This window comes from Pteropus medius, unplaced genomic scaffold (assembly GCF_902729225.1).
Source record: "Pteropus medius unplaced genomic scaffold, Ma_sr-lr_union100, whole genome shotgun sequence".
NCBI classification, from domain to species: Eukaryota; Metazoa; Chordata; class Mammalia; order Chiroptera; family Pteropodidae; genus Pteropus; species Pteropus medius.
In genome coordinates, this window is record NW_024349799.1 from 7,829,419 (window position 1) to 7,848,445 (window position 19,027).

Below are 19,027 nucleotides of genomic sequence, written 5' to 3' on the forward strand. Positions count from 1 at the left end.
AAGTAATGAAAGAACGCCTTCGAAATTCTGAAGGAAAATTATTTCTAGTCTAAAATTCTAGACCCAATCAATTATTGATCAACTGTGAGAATAGGATAAAAATATTTTCAGACAGCAAGACCTCAAAATAATTACCTCCCAGAATAAATTAGAAAATAGATTTTATTTTACAAACACCAATGCAATAATTGATATAGGCAAGGATCACGAATGTATGTTAAAACTGTCGGATAAAAGGTTATGCAAAAACAAGATACTCTTGTGGTCTTAAAAACTTTACAGGAGAGGATTCAGGGAAGATAATGGAGTTGGAAGTACTAGGAATCTGTCTCCCCACCTAGACAACAATTACACTGGAAGAATCTGCCTCATGTAACTATTTTGGACCTCTGAAATCTACTGAAGGCTTGCATCTTCAGGGGAAGACTTTGAAGATTAATTTTAATTTATTAGAGTCAATACCATTTCTTAGCACAGTAGCAGCTATCCATCCCCCAACCCCAGCCACATGGCAGACAATTGTGCACATGCTCCTGGAGCTCCTGCATACAGACTGCAGAAGCCAGAGTGAGCAAAAACAACCCTGTCCTCCAAATACTGGGGATCTGTGCTCTAACTGCTGCTTCTGATCAAAGAGGTACAGACCAAGAGGCAAGCAGCCTTTATTGTTGCACCTTTCTCAGTGTTGCAAGTCCCTCCCCCTTCAACTGAAGTGACTTCTAGGGAACTTACAGGACCAGTGCCCTTTTATCCCCTTCATTTTCTTCTTTTTCCCCTTTTGAGAGCCAGACACAAAACACTAGTACATTAAAAAACTGCATATACAGGGAAAAATTAGAAAGTGACTGAGTATGCCCAGAGAAAGACTCAGAAAAGACCTATGACCTTAACTTTATACCTCAGGTTGACCCTAAATAAGAGACAGCCTAAAACAGTCAAAAAACCAAAAGAACAATAAAAAATATCAAACTCTGGAAAGGAAGAGAATCTGATTTCTACAGTTACATTATTAGATTCAAATGTCCAGATTTCAACAAAATATCACAAGGCATACAAAGAAACAGGAAAGTATGGCCTATTCAAAGGAAAAAATTGTTCCTAAAAAATATGATGGCACATATACTAGACAAAGATGTTAAAACAACTGTCTAAAAGATAGTCAAAGAACTAAAGAAAGAAGTGGAGAAAGTCAAGAAAAGAATATCAGAACAAAATGAAAATATCATTAAAGAAATAGAAAACATAAAAAGAAACCAAAAAGAAATTCTGGAGCTGAAAAAGTATAATAACTGAAATGAAAAATTCAATAGCGGATTCAAAGGCAGATCTGAGCAAGCAGAAGAAAGAATTAAGGAATGTTAAGACAGGACATGGAAATTATCAAGTCAGAGAAACAGAAAGAAAATAAGATTGAAGGAAAGTGAACAGAGATTAAGGAATCTGTGAGACACCATCACACATACCAATATATGCAGTGTGAGACTCTCAGGAGGAAGAGAAAGAAGGAGCAGAGAGAATATTTAAAGACATAATGGTATACATTTTTGTATATTCGTATGTTTGCATGTGGAGATCCAGTTCTTTAAGCACATTTATTGGAAAGGCTGTCTTTAAATGGTCTTAGTACTCTTGTCAAATATCATTTGATTATATATACAAGGGTTTATTTCTGGGTTTTCTATTCTATTTCATTGGTCTATATATGTCTTTATTCCAGTACCACACTGTTTTGATTACTGTAGTTGGCTGCATGGGTGGAAAAGGCAAAGGTGGACAGTGAGGGTAAGGAAAGAACCAAATCCTCATCTTCCACAGTAGGACATCAATAGGTAATGCTTCACAATGAAAAATCAAGATGTAGGAAAATGAGTATGTTATTTACAGACAAAAGGGTATAATAACAAATATATCAACTACAATAAATGAAAGTATGAAGGGGCTAGGGACTGCTGTTTTATTGTAACAAACTTTGTGGAACAATAGGACTTTTTAAACTATGTGCACGCATAACTTTGATGAAAATAAAAATGTAAAAAGTTCATTTCATAACGAAGAAACCAAAGATAAAGAATAGTGTGTAAAGTATGTATAATATGTATAAAAAATTGGCAGGAGAATATATGAGCATTTGTTTGAATATGAATATAATCTGATAATAATTAAGAAATCAATAACTTTAAATTTAAATTACTATCACTACTATCAAGAAATTATAATAAGAAATTAATAATATTGCCTGCCTCTGGTGAAGGAAACTAGATGGCTGCAAGACAAAGTTAGGGCAGAGAATAACACTGTATATGCTTTTGTACATTTAAAATTTTGAACTATGTGGATGTATTACTTATGTACTAGCAACTGAAGATTTTAAATAAGTTTAATAAAAAGCTTTACCTAATTAATTCTATGCCATTCTGACTCCTTATCTCATATCTGCCTGAGCATTTAAGTAGACAACTAGCATGTCATTCACTTATTTATTAATATGTGTAATTGACTCTGTTATCTCCTCAATGAAGTTGGAAAAGTTATTATCTCTTCCAAGTGTTTTAGATCTACCACCCCCAACACCTCATAATGCTGTGTAAAGACTAGGCTTTTGCAGGCTGTGTTTCATAGGAATTCTAATGAACATTTGAGTTACAAAACATGAACCATAGGTTTACTTCAAATATTACTCCCTAGATACATTAAGAGGCCTCCAGGTAAAAAGTCATTTTGTGAATTCAAAAAGCTTTGGAATTATGAATCAATTCTTGCTCAAACTTATTTCATAGAACAGCTTTTAAAAAAAGCTAGAACTATGATTCAGGTGTGTCAGCTACCTTCTAAAGAGTCTTACAGATAAGAACAATTTCCTCTTTGAAGAATATTACTTGGGTTTTTTTGCTCCCAAGTCCTTTGGATGTTTTAAGGCATTGTACTTTATGCTACCTAGCAGAGAAATGAAACTGGAGAAATTTACAGGTTAAAGCAGAAATTCCTAATCCTCTTGGAGTTACAAAATCTTATGTGGTTTTAAGGAGAGTTTTAAGTTGAAAAAAACGAAGAACTCTCAAAAATTAGCTGCCCCAAGATGCATTAGATCAGATGAACTGCTTATAGCTGGAAGTTTTCAATGGAGTATCAGATAAAATAGTCTCAAATTAAGTGGAAAATTGGAGTATAAAATTCCTAAAGTACATTCTAAAAATTCCACTAAATTCTTGCTTTGTCGGAGCCAAGAATACCATTAAATGCTGACATGCAAAATACAAACAACCCAGCTATCTATCCTCTTGGTGCTAATCTACTGATATTACTATTATCAAAATTAAAAACTAATCAAGCTCCTATCAACCTACTACGCCCCCAACTTGTGAATACATACACAAATATGTGTATCAATTTATATAGCTAAGGACAGATTTGTCTACAAAAACAGAAGGTAATTTTTAGGTACTTCATTAGTGAGTGCACTCACTATTTCTATCATAGGAGGTAGCCAAGTATTCATAAATGAAACTTTATGAAATTTCCTGAAAAAGATTCTCCAAAACTGAGTATGCTTTTCAAACTTAACTCCATAAATTCATTTAGAATTTTCAAACTTTGTGTTATCATTTCAAAAGTGAAAATCATTTATACAAATTTATTCTCTCTGGGATAATAGCTTTATAACTAGTACTGCCATGCAATTTCAATTCCTGTTGTCATATGATAAACATTACTATGGTTCCTTATAAAGGAGGGGGGTATGGCATGCTGAAAGGATGGTATGAGCCTACGTCCCAAAAAACATCATTGGAAGGCCAAACCAATTGGGACCATCAACCTTTGGGTAAAGCGCTTAATATCACTTGTTGAAGCCACTTTTGACTTGCTTCCTTAAATATCTTCAGACTAGATGACTTTATGATAGCTTGAATAAATAACAAATCGGTAACAAGAGAATTGTCTCATTTGTGCATACATACTAAGATTGATTGGTACTCCTAAGAACCTCTGCCCTATCAATCAGTTTCATAGTCCTTGTGTAAATGCAATGTCCTTATGACACTATCAGTTTCTTATCTAATAGCATCTTCACATAATCATTAGATTCAAGTAGTGAATACCCACTAAATTGTAAAATTAATGAAACAAAAAACTAGTTAAGCAATAATCTGTTAAAGTAGATAAACGAATACTTCCTTTAAAAATGTTATGTTACCTCAAAAGTTAAATAAATTTTGGGGGCCAATGAGTCTTTAGTGTTCATTCGCATCTTCATAATCTTATTGTTTTAAGAGTTTGGAAAGATGCTTAATGTATAGCTATTATTATTAATCTTTAAGAACATGTTAGGTACCGATATACCAACCTTTTTTTCCCAAATTGTAAAAAGATTCCTCCAATTGGAAATACTAAATTTCAATGTATTGTTCCAACAATTTTTATTTTAATTTATTTCTTTAACCAAGACTATTAGGATATTAATTTTTTAAAAAAAAATTTTAAGAAAAATACTAGCCCCAGACCTATTAAACCAGTCTATGTGACAGGTAAAAAAAAAAAAAAAAAAAAAAAAAAAATTCCTAGTTATTGACTGAAAAGGAAATAGAATTTTACATACTGATCTACACCTGAACCTGTACTTTAGAGAAGTCAGTATCAGATGAGGGAGTTCTGAGGCTGGCTTTCTTTCAAACTGCCAGTTCTTTGATATAACCTAGTCATTATTTGAACTATAAGTTCACTAAGCCAAATGCCATCATTTCCCAAACTTTCCTCACATTTCAAAAACAATTAAATCTTATGCTTGATATATTTCTATTCTGCACTGATAAATCCAAAACAAAACTTCTGCAACACAGGTTAATATTTTGCCTTTGACATTTTTCATATGCCCACTTTACAATGCTTGTTAATTATTCTTGGATTCACAACAGTTCTCCTATTATTAGAAATGAGGAAAATGAGGCAAAAGAAGTGGGGAGACTTGCTACTTTTTAACAAGCAGGCACCTACCTGGACACGGCTGTTGCTGTCCTGTTCTATGTTAGACCACAATGCTTTCCTTAAAAGTGCCTGTCAAAAAGGCAGCACGGAAATCCTCATCACAGACATCCAAGGCATTCCCACCAAGAAGAGACAAGTCAGAGAATTCCTACCACCCAGGAAGAAGAAACCATGTAATGAAAGTAAGCATGCTTCTCAACCTGCACTATGGGGCTGGGAGAGAAAAATGAATGGAAATTTAAAAAAAAAAAAAAAAGCGAGATTAAAAGGACCAACTTCTGAGACTGAGGACCAAGTTATTAGGTTTATTCCACTCACTGGGAAATTACAGAAACTGCTTAAGTAGAAATGAAATCAATCATTAAGTTCTAGGGTCTTTTGGTTTCAGTCTTAAATTTAAACCCCAAAACAAAAATATCTGAAATTAAAGTATTTCCCCTACCGGAGCAGCTATATTCTTATATGTTTCTATAAAACCCGCAGGCCTACATGGAGTCCCTGGTATTTAGAGCTGATTGCAAGTGTCCACGAGTGTCTACTTTCCCGTGTCCAAATCCAAAAATAATGTTGGCGCTGACCCGGGCAGGACCTTGACTCACATTTCCCTCTGAAATCATTAGCCTCACTTCACCTTCCGACGTCCTCTCTCCAACAGCTTCCCTTGATCAGTATGGCAAACGGAAAGTAGAGAGTAACAACAGGCACATAAATTTTACTACGTCCCCAAGAGAAAACAAAATAAAACTCTAAGAGCTAGAACTGGCCCTTGCTCCCACCATGTTAAAAAGACACAGCGAGAGCAAAAGAAGCCCGGGTCTCTGCTCCCCACACTTCACTCTGCAAGAGAGAGTTAGAAGACTTCAATGCAACTGGACCCAACCCTTAACATAACCTTCCCACGTGGGTCTTCTCTCTCTCCCGAGCGCAAGGTCGCATTGGAGAGACCAGAGGAAGGAATCTGACCACGCCGAGGTTGGGGCGGGAGGAGTGGAGGGGCGAGCTCCAGGCAGACATCCCAGCCCCTTCCTAGAGGCCCTGAGCTGTATTCCTAGTTCTGGTGTCTGAGCTTCCACCTCCAGAGACCTTAGGCCCCTCCACATCTCTCCAGAGGGGAACTCGAGGACCCGGGGCTGCAGGGAGGGTTGGGCTGCCTGGCACCTGGTCGGGACTGGATGGAGCCCGGGCCGCGTGCGGGCGGAAGATGGGAGCCGGCCCCCTGCTGCCGCCGCCCCTCCCCAGGCCCCATCCTCTCCGGGTCCCAGATCACAGACTCTGAGGCGGCCCTCACCTCCAGGCGGCGACGTCTGCGGTCCCGCGGTCCCGGAGCCCCTGCGCGGAGGTGGTGCAGGGCGGGAGGAGATGCCGGGAGCTCCGACGATGGCTGACAGGCGCTCAGCCCCGGGCCGGCCCAGCACACGGGGAAGGGGCGGGGCTTCAAGGGAGCCAGCCCACCCACGCCCCGCCCCTGCCTCCCACCTCAGCGGGCAAGCCCCATGAGGTGACTATGTCCGGGGTTACTCGAGGCCGTTCACCTCCGACCCCGCTCAGGGCTGTGGCGCGGTCTGGCAGGCAGAGAGGCAAGGCACGGGCCGCGAGGGCCAGGCGACAGCCAATGGGAGAGCGGCGCGGGGCGGGGCAACGTGAGGCGATGCGGATGGTCCGAGCGCCGCTCTGCCATTCCCGACCAAGCGGCAAGAGGGCGGGCGGGTTCCGGCGGGTCGTGGCGCTCCCGTCCTGGCCTTCACCGCTCTTTCTGCCGAGGTGGTTGCAGGGCTAGCCGGCCGGCTCCCCCTCCTGGTGAACATGGGAGTGGGAGAAATGGCCTTGCATGCACCTCCCATCGGAGAAAGAGGCGTCCGGGGCCAGCTTGTGTGTAACGAGAGCCCAGAACCAAGAAGGACTGTGTAGGATAGTTGGTGTGCGGGCCTCGTAAGGACCTTTTCGTGTTCAGTCCTAACGCCCTGAAGAGGTGGGTACTGCATCTGTGAATTGCTCAGGATTACACAGGCTGATTTCTAAGTTAGTGCAGGGTTACTGACCCGTATTCTGAAACAACATAACCAGCCTCCCTTGGCTTGGTCCTCAGACCCAAAACAGCCCTCCTCAGAGGAATCTGAGATGCTGGATCCTGGAGTATTGAGAGGAAGCCTCAGTAAATGAAGCTCAGTAAGAAGGGCAGAGTGCCAAAGCACAACAGTCTTTTCTGCCTGCCCTGAACACGGAAAATAGATGGCAGTATATTGCTGACTGCTTGGATTGGAGCGTGCCTCGCAACTGCCACTGTGGTTACACTAAGGCTTTGAGAAGAAGCCAACAAATTTCTCCAGTTTTGCCAGTTATTTCACAGCAAGACTTGCACGGTGGCTGTGTGTTGAAAATAGGAATTGGAAAGAGTCCCAACACATAATACAACTACTGGGCAAGAGAAAAAGAGAATAGGAGAAAATTGCACTTCGGAAGACTGGAGTGAGTTTAATCCCTTCCAAGGATTTGCTGGAGCACCCAGAGTCCTTTCTGATCCTTACACAAGCTTGTGCTAAAGGCCAAGAGAGATACAGAGGATGTGATTTGGTGGGAAATTCTATGCAAGAGGGCAAACAGAGTAGAGTAGAGTAGAATACTTTATAGAGTAGAAATACACACCTGAGGTTATAAGTTTTGGGGTGGAAGTAGAGACAGAAAGATAGGAATACTGGTCAATAAGAAACAATATTCATCTAGGAGCCCTCATAATACCACTAGGTGGTGGCTTCTCCAAGAGTTTATCAACCTAAGATAATAGGGACTAGAAACAAATTTGGAAAGATGTCGACTTTACAGAGCAGTGACTCACATTTCACAATAGCTGTTTCTGTCATTTCTGTCATTGGATGTATCTGTCAGTTGAACAAAGATAGGAAATCAGAACTTAATTAGACACAACTTCCTGATTTAACAAGATGTTTGATTTGGCAGAATGAAAAAAAAAAAAAATAGGCCTGGGAAGAGGGAAGTTTTACCTCTCCCTAATAGTGCTCTCTGAACTGACCTGAAGAAAGTGACTTTGGAAAGGACTAAAATTCTTGATGTTACCTCTTTTTATTTTTCATTTACCTTTTCCAGTTTCTATTAAGTAATAGGAACTCTAACCTCAAGAGTTCTTCTTAATGGTTTTTGCTGTTTATCAGCCTTAGAAGCACTGCAAAACCAAGAGGTTATCCTCAAAAACTGTCCTTATGTGAAACTTCAGCAAGACCTTACATGTCCTGATTTTGACCTCACTGAATGTGTGAAGTAATTAAACTCCCTAAAGAACTACCCAAGGAAAGACCTTATAAAAGAAAATGAAGGATGAGTTAGGACACACCAAGACCACTTACAGAGGATTGAATAATCTAATTATTATCATCAAATGTTAAGATAAATGGGCAGAGAATGGGAAGAGAGCTGTGTCTTTAAGATGATACACTTAGAATTTCAATAACTCGTAAGTGTTGTGTTATTTGGTACATGCCACAACCTGCTATAGGCTCTTTACAGCAGTTCCATGAGTTCTTGCCACACAGCCATTATGTCTGTAAGAAGCAAAGGGTGGAGAGAACTTACTATACGAGACTAACAGGTGGAAGAGAAGGGAGTGAGTAGAACATTTCTAGAAGGTGAAACTAGACGGCTATAATGAGCTGAATTGTGTCCCAAAATTCATATGTTTAAGTCCTAACCCCCACTATCTCACAATGTGAATATATTTAGAGATACGATCTTTAAAGGGGAAATTAAAATGATGTCATTAGGGTGGGCCTTAATTCCAAATGACTGGTGTCCTTATAAAAAGAGGAGATTAGGATTAGAAACACAGAGGAAAGACCATCTGTGAATCACAAATTGATAGAGCATTTGCCAGAATTGTGGCTCTTATGCTGGAGAAGACAGCCATCTATAAGCCAAAAAGAGAAGCTTCAGAAGAAACGAACTCTGCTGACACCTTGATATTGGACTTACAGCCTCCAGAACTGTGAAGAAATAAATTTCTGTTGTTTAAGCCAGCCACCAACCCCTGGGCCACTGACTGGTAGTGGTCTGTGGCCTGTTAGGAACCAGGGCCCACAGCATGATGTGAGTGGCATGCAAGCAAGTGGAAGCTTCATTTACATTTCCAGCCGCTCCTCAGCTCCACCTCAGATCATCAGGCATTAGATTCTTATAGGAGCACGAACTCTATTGTGAACTGTGCATGCAAAGGATCTAGGTTGTGCATTCTTTATGAAAATCTAATGCCTGATGATCTGAGGTGGAGCTGAGGAGGTGATGCTAGTACTGGGAAGCTGCTGCAAATACAGATTAATATTAGCAGAGAGGTTTGACTACACAGAGACCATAATAAATCAACTGCTTGCAGACTCATATCAAAATCCTATCGGTGAGTGGCAAAAGGCAATTAAGTTGCATCTGGTGGCAGGCTTTGTAGTGGCAAGTGAGTTGATGTATTTCAATTGTACAGCTGTATCTGGTGGCATCTGATTCTGCATTACGGTGAGTTGTATAATTATTTCATCATATGTTACAATGTAATAATAACAGAAATGTAATGCGCTTGAATCATCCTGAAACTATCCCTCCAACACCTGGTCCATAGAAAAATTGCCTTCCATGAAACTGGTCCCTATGCCAAAAACGTTGGGGACTGCTGGTTTAAGCCACCCAGTCTGTGGTACTTTATTATGGGAGCCCTAGAAAACTAATACAAGGTTCCAAATATCAAACTAAACACCAAAACAGAGTATCTATGCTTTGCTCCTTAGATGATAAGCCATGTAAATTTTATAAGAGCCATAGATAGGAGAGGATAAATTCTCAAAAATGAATAAGCCCAGAAATACATAAATAGTATGTGTGTCACTGTCCAGGCCATATTGGCACTCACAGGTTTTTCAAGACGGTTGTGTAAAGGTATCAAGTATTTATCCTGAACATTACAGCTATCTTCCAATCTTAAAGATGATCTCTAATATTGTGTATCACTATAATTGAAAATAAATTTTTAAAAAATTGAGAAAAGAAAAGATGGTCTTTCACCCTATTGTGGGGAAAAAAAGAAAAGTCTGAGGGGTCCCTATCTTTAAGGTGATTACAGTCTAGTGGGAAATACAAAACTAAACACGAAAACAGAGTGTATATATCTTGCTCCTTAGATGATAAGCCATGTGAATTTTATAAGAGCCATAAATGGGAGAGGATAAATTCTCTAAAATGAGTCAGCCCAGAAATATATAAATAGTATGTGTATCACTGTCCAGGCCACATGGGCACTTTATTGTCTATTCTACTTTATGGCAGTGTTTCTAAAAGTCTGTTCCACCAGAGCCCCTGAGACAGAATCACTAGGTGCTTGTTTAAAATGCAGATTCCCAGCCTCACTTCAGACTCTTTTTTGAGCAGTAATTATTCACCCTCAAGTTTGAGAACAATAGTTTAGGGTTTATTCTTATTGTTCCTCTCTTTGCTGCTAGTGTCTCTCGATAAACAGCAATGCTTCCTACACTTGCCCTTCCAAGATAGGAAAGTATTATCAGGTCAGACCAGAAGTGACCAAGAGAGGGAAGAAAGTGCCGTAATAAAAAATGGAACAATGAAGAGCCCCTTGTCCTGGTGGCTGACATATTTCCAAATTCCTTAAGTAGCAAGGTCAGTGATCAACCTTTAGGACAGAGGACAGAGGAAATACTGGGCTGTTATTTCCTACTGGTCCCCAATATATAACATACACTCTAATCTGGCTTCTAATTCTTGCCATGCTTATTCTTACCTTTGCTTATGCTGACAAACTCGTCCTTCCTCCCTTCTAACTTTCTGAATCTTTCTAGTCCTTGGAAGTCCCCTGTTCTCTAAGATCTCTTTACTTCTCCAGCTTCTACTGATCTGTCTCTCCTCTGAATTCCTGTAGCAATCTGGTCACCACCACACAGTTCTGCATTTATTAGGCTCTAATTTTTTGTGTGTATGTTGGTTTTATCTCCAGCTAACTTTAAGAATCTGAAAGCTAGCAAGCATTTCTTATAGTTTGGTACTGTCCTCTATAACTCTTAGAGTAGGGCTAGGTATGGCTATTAGTAAGTGCTTCATTGACTGAAATAAAGATTAGCTCTGTACCTGAGAGGCCACACTGCTCCTGATGTCTGCTTATCCATCTTCACATCACCTCTAGGAGGCAAAGTATTCTAAGTAGAACACTTAGCTGCTTTAAAGATGGACAGACTTCATCAAGAAAATCAGTTCACTGATGAGAATTGTGGCTCCAGTCATGAGACAGAGAAAAACAAGACACAGAGGCCTTTATCTGAACACTATGTTCCTTTGCTCCAGTCAACCATTCAAGTTCATCCAGAGCTAAGAGCCTGGGAACTTCATACCATGAGGTCAGAAAATGTCCTCGGGGAGGCCACTTTTTCAGTCCTGATGATGAAAGGTAGAATTGCACAAGAAAGGACAGAGTTCATAGTGGAGGTCCACCACGATGTTTTCACATGGACACTTGGGTTTTCACAAGGCGTTTCAGTTCTCTCTCCTTTCCTATTATCTAATAATGAACACTTCCAGTCCCTATCTATACTATCTATATTTGGCAGTCACTAAATCTTAGGTGAAACGCTTCTTCTACAACATCTCCAATACCTTTTTTTTTTTTTTTAATCTTCCTAAGTCCAACACACCTCACAACTAAATACCTAGAGAAAGTGCCCTTTTACCTAAAGGCAGGAAAATGGACAACATGACTCCTTGTCCTACCCAGTCTGGGGATTCTGGTAAGTTCACTTTCTGCTCCTGTCCTCACCTTCTCTTCAGACTTCTCTAGTGTCTTCATTACTCCTATTTCAGACTAAGTTTTTTCCTGCTACATGTTTGGGCCTCCACCTATCTACTCCAAATACCCTCCCTCTCCATTGTTATTTTTATCTATGAAACACAATACATAATAAAATACAACATTAATCATTTTCATAGAGCCTTTACTTTTTTCAAGGAAAACTGAGCCACTGCTCAACTTCCTTTTATCCTTTTAATCGTCAGTCTTAAAGTTTTCCTATGTTATAGGAAGATTTCACAATGTCCCTATCTTTCTTTTTAATCTCGTGTCTGGCTAGAATACTAGCCCTGCAGGTAGAAAGCTATTTCCCTAACACAAGTCTTGTGAATCAGTAGACCTGCTATGCTGATGTGCCACATTTTCTTAACAAAAATAAAAAAGAAGGATATAGGAAACCAAAAATAAATAAAAATAAAATGTAGTTTAAATAAATGACTGAGATAGCCATAGTTATTTGAATAGCATAGTTTTGGGGGTGAATACAGGCAAGGAGAACTGAAAAGAACTGATTCTTGGTATTGGCAGTCTAAGCCAGATACCCCGAGAGCAGCAGGAACATTGCCTTCTCTGTGTTCTGTATTGCAAAGAGCTCGAACTCTTTAATCAGATAGACCAGGCTTTAAATCCTGACTGTCACTAATTAGCTCTGTGCCCTTGAGCAAATGACCCCCTTTCTGAGCCTCAGTTTCCTTTTCTATAAAACTGAGGTATAATATCTACTTTGCAAAGTTGTGTTTTGGACTAAATGTTATAATCAAAATGTAAAGTTTCTAACACAAAGCTTGGAACACAGTAGGCAAATTGAAAATATTACTTCCCCCTTTCTCTCTGTGCCTCTCTCCATTTCCTACTAGTGTTCAGTACAGGAACAAAATATTCTATGGATGCTCACTTGATTCAGGAATGACCGTGTTATTAAATTTACCACCCACTCTATCCTGGGCCAATATTCCCAAGGTAATAGAGTGTGTGGTCAGGGACCTAGGGATAATCTGAATCCTCTACCTTTACTTGGAGAGAGCAAATAAACAGAGGTGACTGTGGCCTGAGCTTCTGAGAACCAACTGAAGGGTTGGCACTGTGAGGGTATGCCTGGCCCTGTTCAGTCCCATGATTGTGCCACACTGAAAAGACTCTGGCCGCTTAGACAAGGATGTGGAACAACAGGAACTTTCATATACTGCAGATTGGAGTGTAAATGGGGACACTTCTTAGAAAACAGTTTGGCATTAATTAATAAAGCAGAACATATCCTGCATATGCTATAACCCAGCTTCCATTTCTGGATTTATACTCTGGAGAAACTTTCAAATGTTCCCCAGGACCATTGTTCATTATGGCCCCAAACTGGAAATAACCCAATGTCTCTCAGCAGTAAAATGCATAAAGAAATTATGGTACATTCATATAATGAAATAGTATAAAGCAATGAGAATGAACAAACTATTGCTACATGAAACAAAAGGATGAATTTTAGACATAATATTAAGAAGAAGAAAAAAAGCCAGACAAAAGTATGTTATATAAAGTTCAAAAATAGGCAAAACTCATTTATGATGGTAAAAATCTGAAAAATGGTTAGGGTGGTGGGTAGTGACTGAGAGAGGCTACAAAGAGAGAAGTATTCACTTTGTGCTTGCTTTAAAATCCATAGGGTCTGAAAGGCAAGGGGTGCCAGAAGCAGGCACGTGGGACACCTGAACCCAGAGCAGAGGCTGTGCTTTCCCCACAATGGGACTTTCCTGACACACCAAATCCTTGTCCCTGCCCAGTGCGAGCACTGACGTCCACTATCCTCGTGTCTGCCACCACCTAACACTTGAGAGAAGTTTTATACAAGGGTAACAAGATGTTCAATTACAATAGGCCCAGTGCAGGGAGGCTCCCTGCTGGACAGTAAGGTAGTGGGCACCCCTACCTGTGGGGACTTCCTCCGGAGGCAATCGGTCACCCTGCCCAGCTCCAAGTTCCACCAGAATTAGCAATTCAAGGGCGAGCTGGCCCCAGCTCTGAGCTCTCAGGATAGCCACTTCCGAAGCCACTTTTTCTCTGAAAGGGGCTAGCGGCTGCTGCCCATATAGAAGCGGCTGGGGAGTGGTCAGGTCAACTCCAGTCACTACAAGCAGCAGCTATGCCGCCTCCTCGAGAATGGCGCCTGTAAGTGCGGGGACGAGTGCCAGTTCGCGCATGACATCCATGAATTCCGAAGCCTGACTCGCCACCCCAAGTACCAGATGGAGCTGTGCCGCACCTTCCACACCATCGGCTTTTGCCTATATAGGCCCCACTGCCACTTCACCCAAAACGCCGAGGAGCTTCGGAAGTGGCCATCCCGAGGGCCCGGGACCTATCGGCTGACTGTTCCCGCCTCCTGCATGGCTCTAGCTTTGCTGGGTTTTGCAGTGCTGCCGCCACCACCGCTGTCCCGGGGCTGCTGAACAGCCGCATGTCCATCACCCCACCCCACCATCCTGAATGCCGATAACTTCCTGGTCTCCCCAACCCTGCCCGCTTGTACCAATAACCCCTTTGCCTTCTCCAGCCAAGATCGGCTGAGCCTCTTTGCCCCCAGCATGAGGCTTCCCGGGGGTGGCTCCCGGATCACCTTCCTCTTCCGACCCATGTCCGAGTCCGCTCGCATGTTTGACTCTTCCCCCATACCCCCCAGCCCTCAGGATTCTCTCTCAAACCAGGAGGGCTACCTGAGCAGCTTCTGCAGCAGCCAGTGGCTCAGACTCCCCCACCTTAGACAACTCAAGATGCCTGCCCATTTTCAGCTGATTTCCATGTAAAATGACTAAACCAGGATAGGGAAGGACCCCCTGCCCACTCCACACTATCATCCACCCCATACTCACATCCCCTCCCTTCACCTCCCTACCCTACAACCCCTATGTTAACAATGTCAAGCTTGACCCATTTCTCTCAGAACCTTATAGTGCCTCTCCCTCTCCCCCCTTTTCACCCTCTAACTGGAGTCCCCCTCCTTGAGTTTATAGCCCACTTACCATGCATAACAGACAAGTCCCATATCTTTCAGTAGATGCCTTTTTGTCTGCTTAAGCCTTAAGAGCGAAATCACAAAAGAAAAAGCAGTAACAGTTTACAGAAGGTACTTAGTGCCTTGTAATCTAACTTTGTCACAGTGACTACATTGCTTCTTCAGCGCCAGAGGGCACCTGTGGGCGTTCTGGAGCTTCTGCCCCAGGGGAGCAAGACCAGTAGCTCCCTCCACTGGCCATACAACTAACTGTACCTTCCCTTATTCAGTCTCCTACACATTTTCTCTCCTTTTCCCAGTACCACCCTATACCATATCCCTTTGAAGAGTTGTTGCCAAACCTAGGTTTTGCGGGGAACCTATCTTGACATTCAAAACCTTTTTCTTCCCGCACTGAACCTCTTGATGAGTCTTGCCTGGGTTGGTGTAGGTCTACAGGAAGGAAAACCGAAAAAGTGGATGAAGAATGTGATATAAGCGGAACTTTGTGATTTAATTTCTTTTCTTTTTTCTTTTTTTTTTGTAAGTGGGAAGGAAAGGAAAGCTAGATGGACTATGAGAGGCTTGATTTTGGGGCTAAAGTTCCCTAGTTCATATGAGACATCTAAAAAAAAAAGAAAAGAAAAAAAGCTAAAAAAAAAGAAACATGTAAGGAGTGATAGTTCATTGGTATTCATTCCACATACAGTATCTGTGTAAAACGATTTCCCATAGAAGTAGCTTTAATGGTTTTTGCTCTAGAATACCATAGGTCTCTCCTTAGAACATTCATGTCATGCTTTCTCTCCTGGGTTTTAAACTTCATATAACTTTCAGAAATTGGAGAGCAAGTTTTGCTTGTCACTGCACATCAATATAAAAAAGCTCATTTAATTTGTCAAAACATATTTATTGCCAAACTATGCTTTTATGTTTTTTGTTAATTTTGTTTATATTTATCAAGATGATAAATCCATAGAATATATTCTTTAATGTCAAATTATGATCTTCATATACATCTCAATATTTTGCGATGTGTCCTTTCCTGTTTTCCAGTTCTAATATATTATTCTTCTGTGTAATTTTACATTGTAAAATTATTTTTGTAACTTTACACTTATTTAGTTATTTTATTTTAAAAATGAAAAATTTATTTTAAAAAATGCAAAGAAACTGTTGGACTATTTATTTTAGAAATTTTTCCCCTTTGGTTGGACCGAAAATTGAGTTTCTTTCTCTTTAGGCCTTTCCCAACTAGAACTGAGAATGTATATAGAAGTTCTGTGACAGTACAGGAGGAAAACAACTTTTTATATATATAGCTTCTAAAGGGGGATGGGGGAGAAACCCTTTGACCTCCCTGTGCCCATCTCAAGACATTCTATGGCAGATTTGAGATTCCGGATCCCAGATTTAGAGTTTTCCATTGTTAATGCAAACAGAACTGGCAGACATACATTAAGATGAATGTAATAATTATCCTTCTTGCTGGTCACTACCATTGCTTTCTAGTTTTCTTTGTGCAAAGTTGTTTTTAAAAAAACTCTTTGTAATGACTATTTACAATTTAAAAATCAATAAACTTCATTTTTTCCAATAAAATAAAATAAAATACATAGGGTCTGAAAAGATGTTCGACATCACTAATTATCAAAGAAATGCAAATTAAAACCACAATGAGATATCACCTCACACTCATCAGAATGACTATCATTAATAAATCAACAAACAAGTATTGGTGAGGATGTGGAGAAAAGGGAACCCTTGTACACTGTTGGTGGGATTGTAAATTGGTGCAGCCATTATGTATGGCAGCTCCTCAAAAAATTAAAAAATAGAACTACTATATGGCCCAACAATTCAACTTCTAGTTATTTATCTGAAGGAACTGAAAACACTAATTCAAAAAGATGTATGCACTCTATGTTCACTGCAGCATTATTTATAATAGCCAAGATATTGAAGCAATCTCGGTGTCCATCAATAGGAAAATGGAAAAGATGTGGTATACATACACAAGCCAGAAAAAAGAATAAAATCTTGCCATTTGTGACAACATAGATGGACCTAGAGGGTATTATGCTAAGTGAAATAATTCAGACAAAGACAAATAACGTATGATTTCATTTATATGTGTAATCTAAAAAACAAATGAACAAACAAAACAGAAACAAACTCATAGATACAGAGAATAAACTGATGAATGCGAGATAGAAGGGTATTGGGGGGATTGGGTAAAAAGAGTGAAAGGGATTAAGAAATATAAATTGCCAGTTACAAAAATAGTCATGGGGATGTAAAGTACAGAACAGAGAATATAGTCAATAATATTGTAATAATTATGTATGGTGTGAGATGGGCACTAGACTTATTGGGGTGATTACTTCATAAGGTATAGAAATGTCTAATCAATATGTTATACATGTGATACTAATATAATATTGCATATCAACTGTAATTGAAAAATAAATTTAAAATATAAATACTACATAGAGTATAATCCATTCATTTATATAAATTCAAAAGCAGGCAAAACTAAAAAAATATTTTTAGTAATATATAGTTCACCATTTTAAAAAAGTATGAGAAAATAATGATTGGGAGGAGGAAAAGGAATGTGATCAGAAGAACAGACATACAAAGAGCTTCTAAGATACTGGCAATGTTCAATTTCTTATTTTGGGTGAGGGTTATGTGGTGTTCATGTTATTACTATCATTGGTTCTTATTATTTAACATATACTATATTCTATATACTCTCCTATATATATGCTATATTCCACATTAAAAAAAAAATTTAAAATAAACCCAAGCAAACAAATAAAAAGCATATGCCCTTAAAATAAAGAGTAGCAGAGTGTGGTATTAAAATAATTTTAGAGCTGGAAGAAGTCTTCGAAACCATCTTGTCTAACCATCTCATTAAAGAAACCGAAACAGAGACCAGAGAACTTAAGTAACTTACTCAAAGTGATTCAGTCTAATCTAGAACCTAGGTGAGCCTCCTGTCTTCTTGTCAAGTGCTCTTCCCACAGATCTACCCTGATCATTCAGTCAGTCCTAGTTTCCTCTGATTCTTCCACAGTCATATCTCTCATCTGCACACACCATAAGATTTACGTACGTTATAGTTCTTTTCCTCCTAAATTGGAATTTTTGTTGTGGGAAAAGGAGATCAGGAAAGAGATCCTTTCCTCCACTTAGAAACCAAATATATAGTAGTAGAGAAACAGTTCTAGGTCTATTTCTCTACTGTTACTTATTTTGACTCATTAATGTAGCTCTCCCACTTCTTTGTACCCCACAGTAAGGCTGCTCCAACATGGAGGCTGACTTTTGGGCCTTTGAAATGCAAAGAAAAATAAAAGGGTCTGAGAGGTAATAAAAGAAAACACCTCCACTTTATCTTTGTCTAAACACAAGGTCTCTTTGGGAAGAGTGAACTCTTCTGCCACCTTGTGATGTAGAATGAGAACAGCGAACGAGCCTTCAGATCCTTTCCTACCTCTGCTCCAATGTGGCAACATTATAATATGGCATCTAGGAACTAAAATACCAAAATTCTTAAATAAAGTGGCAGTGGGGAAGTGTTTTATACCATAAAGAAGCAGAGAATCATGTAATCATGTTAAGGTAATAGTAAGCAGAAACCATGTGCCCTACCCACCTGCCCTGCCAAGAGAATCAGACAACTGTAGCAGGGAAAAAGGAACAAGATAGTACTGCTCTGGACCGAGAAAGACTTGAGGCATTTATGTTCCCTCTACTCAGTTGGCCTCTCTTCTCTGCTCCCTTACTTAGCAAAATATCTTGAAAAGATTATCCACATGTCTTCACCTCCAATTCCCTCTCGGCTTTCTCCTACTTCTACCTCTCTACTGGAACAGCTCTTACAAGATTGTCAAGTGCAGTGGACATTCTGTCCTCATTACACACACTTCTCAGCATTTGACCAACTGATCATTCCTTCCTTGAAATACTCTCTTGGCTTCTATGACATCCATGCTCTTGGTTTTCTTAGTTGAGAGAAGTCTTCTCTGACCACCCTACTTAAAGTAGCCTCTGCCAATGATCCTTTACCTCATCACCTGTTTGTTGCTTCTCCACAATGATTACAATCTTTAACTATCTTGCATATGTATCTGTATGTTGTTTATTATTAGTCCTTTGCATGTTTATTGACTGCTTCCCATCTTTTCATATGAACATAGACTTGGTCTTGC

At 39.8% G+C, this 19,027-nt stretch overlaps 1 protein-coding gene and 1 pseudogene across 1 annotated transcript in view; one reads left to right on the top strand and one right to left on the bottom strand.

Moving 5' to 3' along the window:
• Positions 1-19,027, bottom strand: part of ACACA (acetyl-CoA carboxylase alpha) — a 244,652-nt gene that overhangs the window by 200,493 nt on the left and 25,132 nt on the right. The gene's annotated exons all lie outside the window — the stretch shown is intronic.
• On the top strand, positions 6,784-15,701 carry LOC120621123 (mRNA decay activator protein ZFP36L1-like; annotated as a pseudogene).